We start from the raw sequence: 11,222 nt of genomic DNA on the forward strand, positions 1-11,222 counted from the left end.
TCTCAGTTCTAAGAACTGGTTGATACTACAAATATGTAGAGATTTTGAGAACACAAAGAAAAATAAGATATTTTGTTTAGATAAGAATTTGTCCCCCCTAATATTGGAATTCTTACTAAATATTAACAATAATGCAATGAAAAATAAATCATACCTGTCACAAATTTATAAAATTCTTATGTTAGAACTCACATACTTAGATAATAACTATTGGAATTATTCCTCAAAAAATAATAATGTAGACAGCAAGAAAACAAGAAAATAGAACAAATTGGCCCTAGACATGACTGTGTGTGTGTGTGTGTGTGTGTGTGTGTGTGTGTGTGTGTGTGTGTGTGTGTGTGTGTGTGTGTGTGTGTGTGTGTGTGTGTGTGTGTGTGTGTGTGTGTGCCTTCTCTGGAAGGTTGGGCACCAGGCTGGCAATTCAACACCATAAAACTCCACTGCCATTCATGAGCAGACAGGTGATCTGCTGTGGCGAGCCCTTATTGGGAAAAGCCGAAAGAAGAAGAAGAAGTATTAAAGTCTATGTCCTCATTACATTGAAAATTTTTCATTTGGAAATGCTTACACAGACTTTTTTTTATTCCTAACAACATTACAAATATGTATAAATATTAATCAAATAGAATTAAATGCTGGAGATGTGATTCTGAAATAATAGCAGACTGGATGAATATGATATATGAATGTGAAGTCATCTCCCCTTTTTGGAAAAAAAATAATAACTTCATTCAAGCTCCATAGTCAGATAGATGTAATATTTCCAAATCGTTGGTTTTATTTAATGTTCCAATTCTTGAGATGATTCCATTCCAAAACCTCAAGTGTCTCGTCTATGGTCATTTTTAGCAATAGCTAGAAAAATAATAACTAAAAATGGGAAAAGTAAAGCTATCCCCTCTAGTGATGAATTTAGTAGTATGGCAAAAATTGTTTGCTGTAGGGAATTGCATACTATAAAGATGACAACTTCTAATGTTACAAATTTGTATAAGTCTTGGCTTAAACTTAAAGATGTGCTTGAAAAATATTAATTGTTGTTGATTTGTATAACTATGATGTATTAATCAACTGTGGGCATATGCAAGTGGTTATTTGTTTGTTTTATAATAAATTTGTTTGTTCATTGTTATAAAACAAAAATTGTTTTATAAAATAAGAAGAAAAATAAAGACCACTTCATGTAGTTATTGCAGTTTACTACAGTGACACTGCTATTCATTCGTTTCTAAATATAAACACCCTTTGGAGTTGAAGAGCAAAGATTACATGAGCTTTGTAATCAGATGCACTTTGCTTTACTTAAAATGTCAAATTTCCACTTTATTGGACTCAACACATCAATATAAACAACCAACAAAGGAACATTGCAGTGGTGGAGATTAAGGTGCATCTGCTCAACAACAGTTGTTCAAATCTCAGGTGGACAAAGATAGGCAGAGTCTAATGAGAACTACTCCATGCTCCTTGAAGGAAGAGTGCAGTGTATTTCAGACTGACAATAGTTCTTTCTGTTTCCATATGTGTGTATGGGTGTGTGGTAACATCTGGATATAGCCAATGTGCAATGTTGATGGTTCATAAGTAGCATGAGCTAATCACTTTTTGAATGATGTACTAAAATTTTTCTGCACTGTTCTGCTTGATGGTTTTGGTTATAACAAAATGTAAAGTCTCTATACTAAAGTGCCATTTATCTCTAAAATATATCCACTTCAAATATGTTACAGCCGCAGGGTAAGTTATATTTACTTGCACAGTGTATGGACTCCTCCATCAACTTTCTACCTCAGAAATTGCTTTGTTCAAATATATTTTGGTGAAGCTGATTCATTGAACTTTTCTGTGTTGAACTTTTTATCAGTAGGGGACTCATCTTCATGGCATTGAGAGCTTATATGTATCATAGACCCAACCACTGGTTTGGTTGAGAAAGTTGAGTGTTAAGTCCTTATCTCTCAAATAGTTACATTCATAAGGTTGACAATTAGGAATTAATTTCTGCATAAAAAAGAAAATCCCTCTGCATTCCCTTTCTTAAATACTAACTCCATGGTTGCATATTCTAGGGGTAAAGGAAATATTCCATATCCAAAGTTATACAACCTCAAAAGGTTCTAATAACCACTTATTTATTTGAACTTTACCAACTTGGTAATTACACATACCCTATGGCCCATTATCAGGGTATACCTAGGGTTTGCAGAGCACTCGTGAAATAAGTAGAACTGCGGTGGTGGTGCTGCAGTAGCGGTGTTGCCTCACAGTTAGACGTTGCCCGTTTGATTCTCAGTTACAGCATCTTCTGTGTAGCGACATGTGTGAATGGGTGTTCCTTCATTGAAGGTTGTGCGTTAGGCCCGGCAAACCAGTACGTAAAAATCTACTGCCAATATTAGCGGACTAGAGTTCCGCTGTGGCGACCCCTAACTGGGAAAAGCCGAAAGACACAAACAAACATGCACATAAATAAGAGACAACAGCAAGCTTGTTTCTTAACAGCCATTGGGAAGTAAGTTTTAAATATTTTATTTAATTTTTCCCTATCAACAGATCATGGTAATTCTACAAATACAGTTTTACAAGTGCCATTAATTTAAAGTGATTACACTGAAAAATCATTTTCAGTGAACTGAGAAGGGAGTGTGCTTTGTGTGTGTGTGAGTGTGGGGGGGGGGGCAAGCCATTCTGCACTCCACATCATTGGTGAACTCATCAACCCCCTCTGCCTTGTATGTACTAACTACATGGTTGCACAAGAGTGAGGAGAAATGCAAAGTTATGGTTTGTGGAAAGTGGTTTTCAGTATAACCACTTTGAATTATCAGCACTGAAACTAATTCCCTTCAGAGAGCTGTCACATTCCCCTCTCCTCTGCCACCGACATCCACTCTAGTCCCTATTAACTCAGTCATTCACTTGTCTCCATGTCTCAGGGAGGGCACGTATCCTTTTGTGACCCCATACTTGGGCCATCTCTGCAAGAAGAGAATGACCTATGACCTTGAAAACTGCCATTTTTTTTCCTTTAAGAGGGGCAAGACCTGATGTTGGGACATATATATGTGGCAAGGGGAAGAGACTTTTTTGGGCTATACAGGAAAGAAAAGTCTTATCTAGGTAGAGCACATGTGATATCATATGCATCACAAAAACTGGTGCTGGCTGGCTTGTGGAGGCCTCCGCTCTAGCTAAAAAATAAGCAGTAGCCTGACTGAAACTGAGGAAACATGCCTCAGTCTCTTCCGAGGCATGCTTCTATCACAAGGAGAATTCTAGCCCTTTTCTGGTTTGGGCAATCTGATAAAAGCCATTATGTCCCACTTTAGCCCAGTTTCTCTAGTACCCATGCTGTTAATTTAACTCTAATTATCTGGGTTACAGTCAGAGTGGACTCCATCCCTCTATAACATGGAGCAAAAAAATAAAGGTTTCTTGTGTCTAAATGAGTCAGCTGAAACTTATGTTCATCAAAATATAGAGAAAACAAGAAATATTGTACTGTCTCCTCATAAGAATGAGTGCACTTCTCTTCTTTTGATAGCTAATACTCTGATTTTCCTAAGCTTATCTGCATTAGGAATAACTGTAATATTAAACATTACTTTTTAATAACACAATCAATTTTAACAAAGAAAACCGACTGTGTTTTAAAAAAAGCAAATTTTAAAACACGATCAGTTTTAACAAAGAAAATATGATTACATCCAAAAAATGTCCCAGTTCCCAAGCAAAGAGCAAGAACAAACATTTAGTCCCCGGCTTTTGCATTTATTTATTTATTTATTCATTTCAATATTTAAAGTGAACGGTCATTTCTGAAACATCTTTGTTTTGCAGTTAATTTCAGTTCCAGTTATACTTCTCATGTTAGTATTGCAAATTATGTTGTGTATAAAAAATAAAAATTATAGTGTAGTTTCACTGTTTACAAAGTTTTTCTCTTTAACCACATCCCGAAAATAATGCCACGTTAGTTACTGACCAATTTACATACAACTGTAAAGCATTCTGGGTACAAAAAAAAAACTTCCTTCATTAGAAGAGCGCCTTCTTGTTTACATTGTGGTTTCACTGCTTCATTATCACATATTAATTTTGAATGAAGGTGTTCCACCTGCAGGAAACAGTTCAGAGCCATAACTAAGTTGGATGAAGGGGGGCAGCTGTCCTGAGTGCAATCAGTTATGGGAATAATGAGCAGATGTTGAGAGTGTGAAGACTGCTACACCAGTATTCATTTATGAAGCTGTAAGGATTTCAGGGCTTCATAAATTAATGCCAGCATAGCACTTATGCTTGTAGTGAAGCTCAGTGTGTGTGTAATAAATAGTAAATGTTCTAATGTGCATGTTACAGTTATAACAAGCATCTTGCTCCAATTATGGAATTGCAGATGATTTTTTTTGTATTCAGCCACAGAAGACAGATAGTAATGTGCACAAGCATTACGTCTGCTTTTTGGGTTGAGATTATATGCCAGTTTAAGGTCATACAATGTAAAACAGAATGTATACAGTCTTTGAAGGTGGAGAGTTCTTGCACAGGTGTTAAGAAAAGGTAACATATAGTTTAATATAGTCAGCATAATACTGACAGCTAATATCTCTACCATTCATGATCTCTGAAAGAGGCAATATGTACACTGTAAACAGCACTAGTGCAAAGACTGAGCTCTGAGGAACATCACTAATTAGTAGGTGGCAGAGGAATTAACTCCAGAGCCCAGCGATGGTGAACTGAAAGATAAGAGGCAACTCATCTGAGAACTTAGGAGTTACGCTAAAGTGAGTTCAAAGGTGCTCAATGAAAATTCTTATGACTCAGTCCAAGGTGGAATAGAACCACTTATTTCTCACCATAAACAGGCCACTAATCACCCTAGTGAGGCGTGTCTCAGTATTGTGTTTTGATTTAAAACTAGATTAAAACTAGAATGATGAGAATCTAGTGAATCAGTTGTTTATTTCTGGTTTAATTACAGTATTTATAAAATGGATGTTAAACAGAAATACATCTGTGCATAACCCACTTAAACAACAACCTTACTGAGAAATAAATGGACTGAGGAAGAGTTTATTTAGCTCTTTGGGTGCTAAAGATGTTTTCTTCAGAACAGAGGCCTCTATTAGAAGGTTGGACAAAACTCTCTCAGTAGCATGATTGAGTTAAACACAACACAGCTGCCAAGACAGTTAATGTTCTTTTCTTTTTTTTCCTCTGTTGTTTATACTCTTCTTTCTAATGAAACATTGTGTACAGTTATACGTTCTCCCTACTTAGATTTAAGCTATTTCAAATGCAGAGACATATGGAGCCTTACAAGGTTGATTGACAACTCCCTCAAGTGATTTAATTTTAAAATGTCATGTAAAGACTCTTTGTCTTCACTACTTTAAAGGATGCATCATTTTAAGTACCATAGCCTCTCTGTCTCTGAATCTGTCTCTCTCTCTCTCTTTTTTTGTTTTCTTTTCAATCCAAAATCATTTGTTTATTTTCTTTCCATTTTAACTGAAAGGTACCACTGGCTTTCTGCTCTGAGTTCTACAATGCAGTGCAAACAATTCCATAACCCATTTGGGAGGCGGCAGTTTTTTCCTCCACTGCATTTCATTAAAATATAAGTCATATTAAAGGAAAGCATAGTAAGTAACATTTTATGCTCTGTGTATTTCTACAATGATTTTTAATTTATTTTTAAGCAAATATTTTAGGGACACATTGGTCAAAATGCATAAAGAGCTGTGTTTGTTTCACTGTGAATCCACTCTGCCCCAGTAATTGATGCCTGCATTATGTTACACGTCCTAATGTATCCTGTCATATGTAAGTCTGAATTACTTTTTTCATGTGAGAACCATTTGTATGCAGGTTATTATGATTATTACCCTTCTGTTTCTAATTGCAAAAGGGCATCTTACTTTTAGGTTGTCATGGCAATACAAGCAACATTTGTCAGTGAAAACACTCTTGCTTCGTCATGAGTTTTCACTCATCTAAAACTTATAAACCACCTAATATGTTTGGTGAAAGTAAGTCAGTGCACTTTCAGTTAATGTACCACACCTTTATTGATATTAGTGAGGAGAACTGCTATCTTCTTAATGTACTATGCACAGAGAACTGTCACCTTGTTATTTGTATGTGCAATACCAAGCACATAGCCTTCCTTCCTTCTTAAAGGGGACTGAAGTAATCAGACACTGGCACTGTATTTTATTGGACACTTTTTCCTATCATGGAACTTTCTGAACACATACTATGCAGTAACTTGTTATTGTGTTAAGAGAACATCTGCACATCTTTTGCATTCAATTACTGTGTGTGTTTATTAGAGTAAAACCATATCTTGCTGCCTGGTTTAAAGTAATTTCCAAGCAGAGCTCCAGTGCTTGCTGTATGATTACTGATAAATGGGGACAATGTACTGTATACCATAAAGCAGTTTGCAATCCATAAGTCAATGATTTTCTGTATTAGTATTAGACTATTAGACTTAGCCCTAGTAGCAATAGTCCCCACATTGTCTGCATGCAGCTTCCACTAACTCCTGCTTGAACCATTCCCCTGCTCTTTGTCTAATCCTACAAGTCAGTCTCCCTGCATTCTCTAGCTCAGTTCTATTATACAAGCCTTTCTGTATTTCAGCTGAGCCTCCCTGCTACTGAATAGCTTGTTAAATTTGTGTCTGGTTACTGTACTACTCTCGTACCAGGAATGAAATAAAGCATTTCCAGGCCTAGTATAACTCCTCCTCCTTGCAGGTAGATTATTCCAGATTAATGCAGTAGAGCTTTAGTGAGTTTTTTTTATGTCTCTGCTAAGCCTATCAGAGGTAGCATTCACTGAAAAGGAATAATAGTCTTAGGGCTTTTCCCCTTCATTATCCCAGTGAACCTGAACAGGTCTTCTTACAATTTGAAGGTATTGGAAGCACCTGTTGGAATTGAGATTAACAGATCTTTAACACTCACACTACTGCCAATGAGAACTGACAATGTCAAGACCATTCAAAAAAGGCTCACCCTCTTAGTAATCTTAATTTATAACATGAAGCAAAAGTTAAGGATAACCTTGACAACGAAAGACCACTGGCTTTCAACATCAGACTATGAACTGCTATGGTGTTGTGTCACCATGCCTTTATTCAGATGTGAAAATTGTACTTTGGAAGGTGATCTTGCTCTCCTTCATGCTGCTATCCTTTTTCTAATGCTTAAAGGCTGACTGTCACTCATGCCTGGCCATAATTCATACATTTAATAACATTTAAAGGCTGACCACTCAAATCTGGCCATTTCCCAACTATTTTGTAATGTTTAAACGCTGACAGTCACTCACACCTGGCCATAACCCATGTATTTAATAATGTTAAAAGGCTCATAATCACTCACATCTGGCAATGTCCCAACCATTATGTAATGTTTAAAGGGTGACAGTCATTCACAGTGATTCACACCTGGTCATAACCCATTCATTCTTTAATGTTCAAAAGTTGACAGTCATAGGTTCGTAAGTGAATACTAAGCTAATTGTCCTGAAGTGCCATTCTGAGCCTAGCCAATAACCTGAGGTCAGAGTCAAACCCTGTACCTTGTATTTATAATGTTAAAACCTTAACCATTATGACAAACCCATCCCCCAAATTTAATTATGGCAGGACTTGAACCTGCAATCTTCTGACCCGAAGTTATATACCTTATCCATTGGGCAACATGGCCCAGTTATAATTAAGTACTAGCCTAATTGTCCTTGTTGGCTATTTTAAGCCTACCCAATTTCTCCTTCAAGGGTGAGACTCAAACCTTGTACCTTGTATCTCTAAGCTAAACACCTTAACCATTATAGCATCCCCCGACTCCTTTATTACAACCCCCAACACCCTTATAGCTCCCCCATCTCACACCTGGTCATAATCCATGCATTCTGTAATGTTTAAAGGCTGGCAGTCACTCACACCTGGCCATAACCTATACATTTTGTAATATTTAAAGACTGCAACAGTCCCTCATACCTGGTCCAATCCACCTTTTCTGAAATATTTAAAGATAGACCGTCACTTACATAATTTCTGTAGCATTCACTCAGTACTAGCTATAGTCCATCCTTCCTTCAATGTTTAAAGATGACAGTTGTGCCAGTCACTCACATCTGACATAATCCATTTATTCTGTAATGTTTAAAGGCTGTGTTATCTGTAAGGTTTAAAGGTTAACAGTCATTCACACCTGGCCATACCTATCCTTTCTGTAATGTTTAAAGGCTGACAATAAGTCAAATCCTGGCCTTAATCTATCCATTCTGCATTGTTTAAAGGCTGTGACAAGTCATTCATACATGGCTATGTCTATCTTTCTGTAATGTATAAAGGCTGAGAATCACTCAGTCCTAGCCTTAAGCTATAATTTCTGCAATGTATAAAGGCTGATGGAAATTAGCACCTGACCATTTTGAAGACTGGTAGAGAAGGATGAAGGCTGCCAGCCTAGTCAGATAGAATTGTGCATAATTCTGGCATTTGTAAATATAAATGTAAAATACAGGCTTGTTTCTTAAATGAAAGAAAATACTGTAAAATGTTGAATTTCAAGATTGTAGCAACATTGCCATCTGCTGTAAGGAAACCTAAGTCAAGCATTTCAAATCTTTCTTTTCTTTCTTTTGAATTTAAAATTATTTCAAATCTATCCTTTGATCTGTAGAGCTTGGAGTCAGCCTGTCTTAGTTGGCATATTCTTTCTATTGTTTTAATTTAAGGAATAATTACTAGAGTGTACATGTGAAATGTCTTTTATTGTTGTAGCTTCCTGAGCAGGTGTTAGCTTGCTAAATAATATAGCCTGTTGGCCTGGAAACTCCAGGCTAAGTGTCAAAGAAATGATGTAATGGGAACTAAATGAGAATGATGTAATCTGGGAGGGCCCAGCAAAAATGTATATTAGTGATTTTAAAAACTACTGCTCAGAGAGAGACTGTAAGGATTTTGATCTTGGACATTCAACTCATTAGCACTGCCTTATGTTCTGTATGTAAGTAGGATTTTAGCAATGTCAATGCAGATGGGATCTCAAGACAGGGAATGGAGTGAGGTACACTCAGATAGACCTAACCCTCTCAAGCGGCATTTTTCAAGGGTCACTTGAAAAACTAGCTTGAATTCTCCAGGAGGGGAGAGATGTGAAGATTGAGTAGAGATGGGTGAAGGATGCTAACCTAGTCAAATAGAATTTGATACATAATTCTGGCATTTGTAAATATAAATGTAAAATACAGGTTTGTTTCTTAAATGAACGAAAACACTGTAGAATGTTGAACTTAAAACAATGTGGCAACATTGCCATCTGCTGTAAAGAAAACTAGGTCAAGCATTCCTTGTTGGTCCTTTGAAATTAAAATTATTTCATCACTGCCTTTGATGTTTTCAAGTTGGCTCCAGTCCGGCTGGATGAACTCTTTCTGCCTATTGTTTTAAGGCTAAAGTTAATGAACAGAATTTACATGTGGAATGTCCTTTATTGCTCTAAGTGTAAAAGAATGTAAATGCAGTTTCTGTGTGGCCTGGGAAATAGGAAGGTGTAAAAGATGATGCAATGTTTAGCAGAACTGCAATTTCAATTTAAACAGTGAGAACTAGAGAGTATTAAGCATTTTGATCTTGGACATCTGACACAGCACTGCCTATGCTCTTAAGTAAGTTATCTTAGAAGTCTGTTTTCTTGTAGAAATAGCTAGGACTATAAAGATTAAACTACGTGTTTTGCTGTTATGTCGGAACTGTACTACTGAATTATTTTAAGTTCCTGTGTGATCTCTGAACTCTTGAATAGCACTGTGGTGTAGTAGTATTGTCTTGTGTTTTTAGTATTTATTATTAAATATTTAACCCCTTTTCAACTGTGGTTGGTTTATGTAGAGATAAATTAAGTTCTAGAGTACATTGCATGCTTATAAGTGATCCTGGACTAAGTCCTTCCAATAAACCTTGAATGCTTACTTACATTACTATTGGATAGTAATATTGCACAGTAATAATTGGACACCCTTTTAAGGGCCTTTGGGTAGCTGATCATTATTAGCTGGTGGTGGCAGTAATTACTACTGTATAGTCTGGGTATAGGGGCACAGCTGGAGAAACTGTGTCGGCCTTTCCCAGGAGTGTCTGTGAAGTTGTATAAATACTTATCTCAAAGTGTGTGTTTGTCAGCTACTTGGGCAGGGACATGAAGCACTGGTTGTACAGAGAGGGCACTGGAGGTTAGCTTGTCAGCTAGGCTGAGATCTGGACCCTACAGTTATGCCAGTGGGGAGTCTTATTGGGGACCTGTGGAGCAAGCTAGCAACCAGCCCCAGACTGACTGTGATCTCTGTGTGCACTTAAGGGAAATTGTAATTTACTGTGTGTATTTATTATCCTTTCCTCTTATATGAGATGCCTTCTCTGGTGTTAGTGGTGAGGATTGAGGCGCCTTGATTGCTGGGCCAGGGCACAGGTGTCACACAGAGTACTACAGAAAGTCTGTCCCCAGTTATAGTATCATAGCTGCTCCCGTCACTGACCTGACAAGGAGGAACAGGCCAGATATGGTAGTGTGGAACCCAGCATGTGAGCAGGCATTCTGGAAGCTTAAAGAAGCTTTGGGAGGACCACCTGTGTTAGCCTGTCCAGATTACAGGAAATAATTTGTTGTGCAAGTGGATGCTTCAAACCATGGGGTGGGGGTTGTACTTAGCCAGATTTCTTCAGAGGGAGAAGAGCACCATGTGGTTTAGCTCATTTGTGGGCTCCAACGCAGGGAGGAATGCTATGCAGCTGTAGAAAAGGAATGTCTAGCCATAGTGTGGGCACTGCAGAAACTTCATCCTTATCTGTATGGAAGAAAATTCACTGTTATGACAGATCACAAACCTCTAATATGGTTAAACAGAGCCAGTCAGCAAAATGCCAAGTTGCTAAGATGGAGCCTGGGGTTGCAAGCATATGATATGTCAGTGCAGCACCACAGTGGGAATAGCAATGCCAATGCAGATGGGCTCTCAATACAGGGAATGGGGTGAGGTACACTCATGTAGACCTAACCCTCTCAAGCAGCATTTATCAAGGGTCACTTGAAAAACTAGCTTGAGTTCTCCGGGGGGAGAAATGTGAGGACTGGTAGAGCAGTGTGAAGGCTGCCAGCCTAGCCAGATAGAATTGTGCATAATTCTGGCATTTGTAA

The sequence above is a fragment of the Protopterus annectens genome, chromosome 1.part2, assembly GCF_019279795.1.
Source record: "Protopterus annectens isolate FY-2018-M chromosome 1.part2, PAN1.0, whole genome shotgun sequence".
NCBI lineage: Eukaryota > Metazoa > Chordata > Ceratodontiformes > Protopteridae > Protopterus > Protopterus annectens.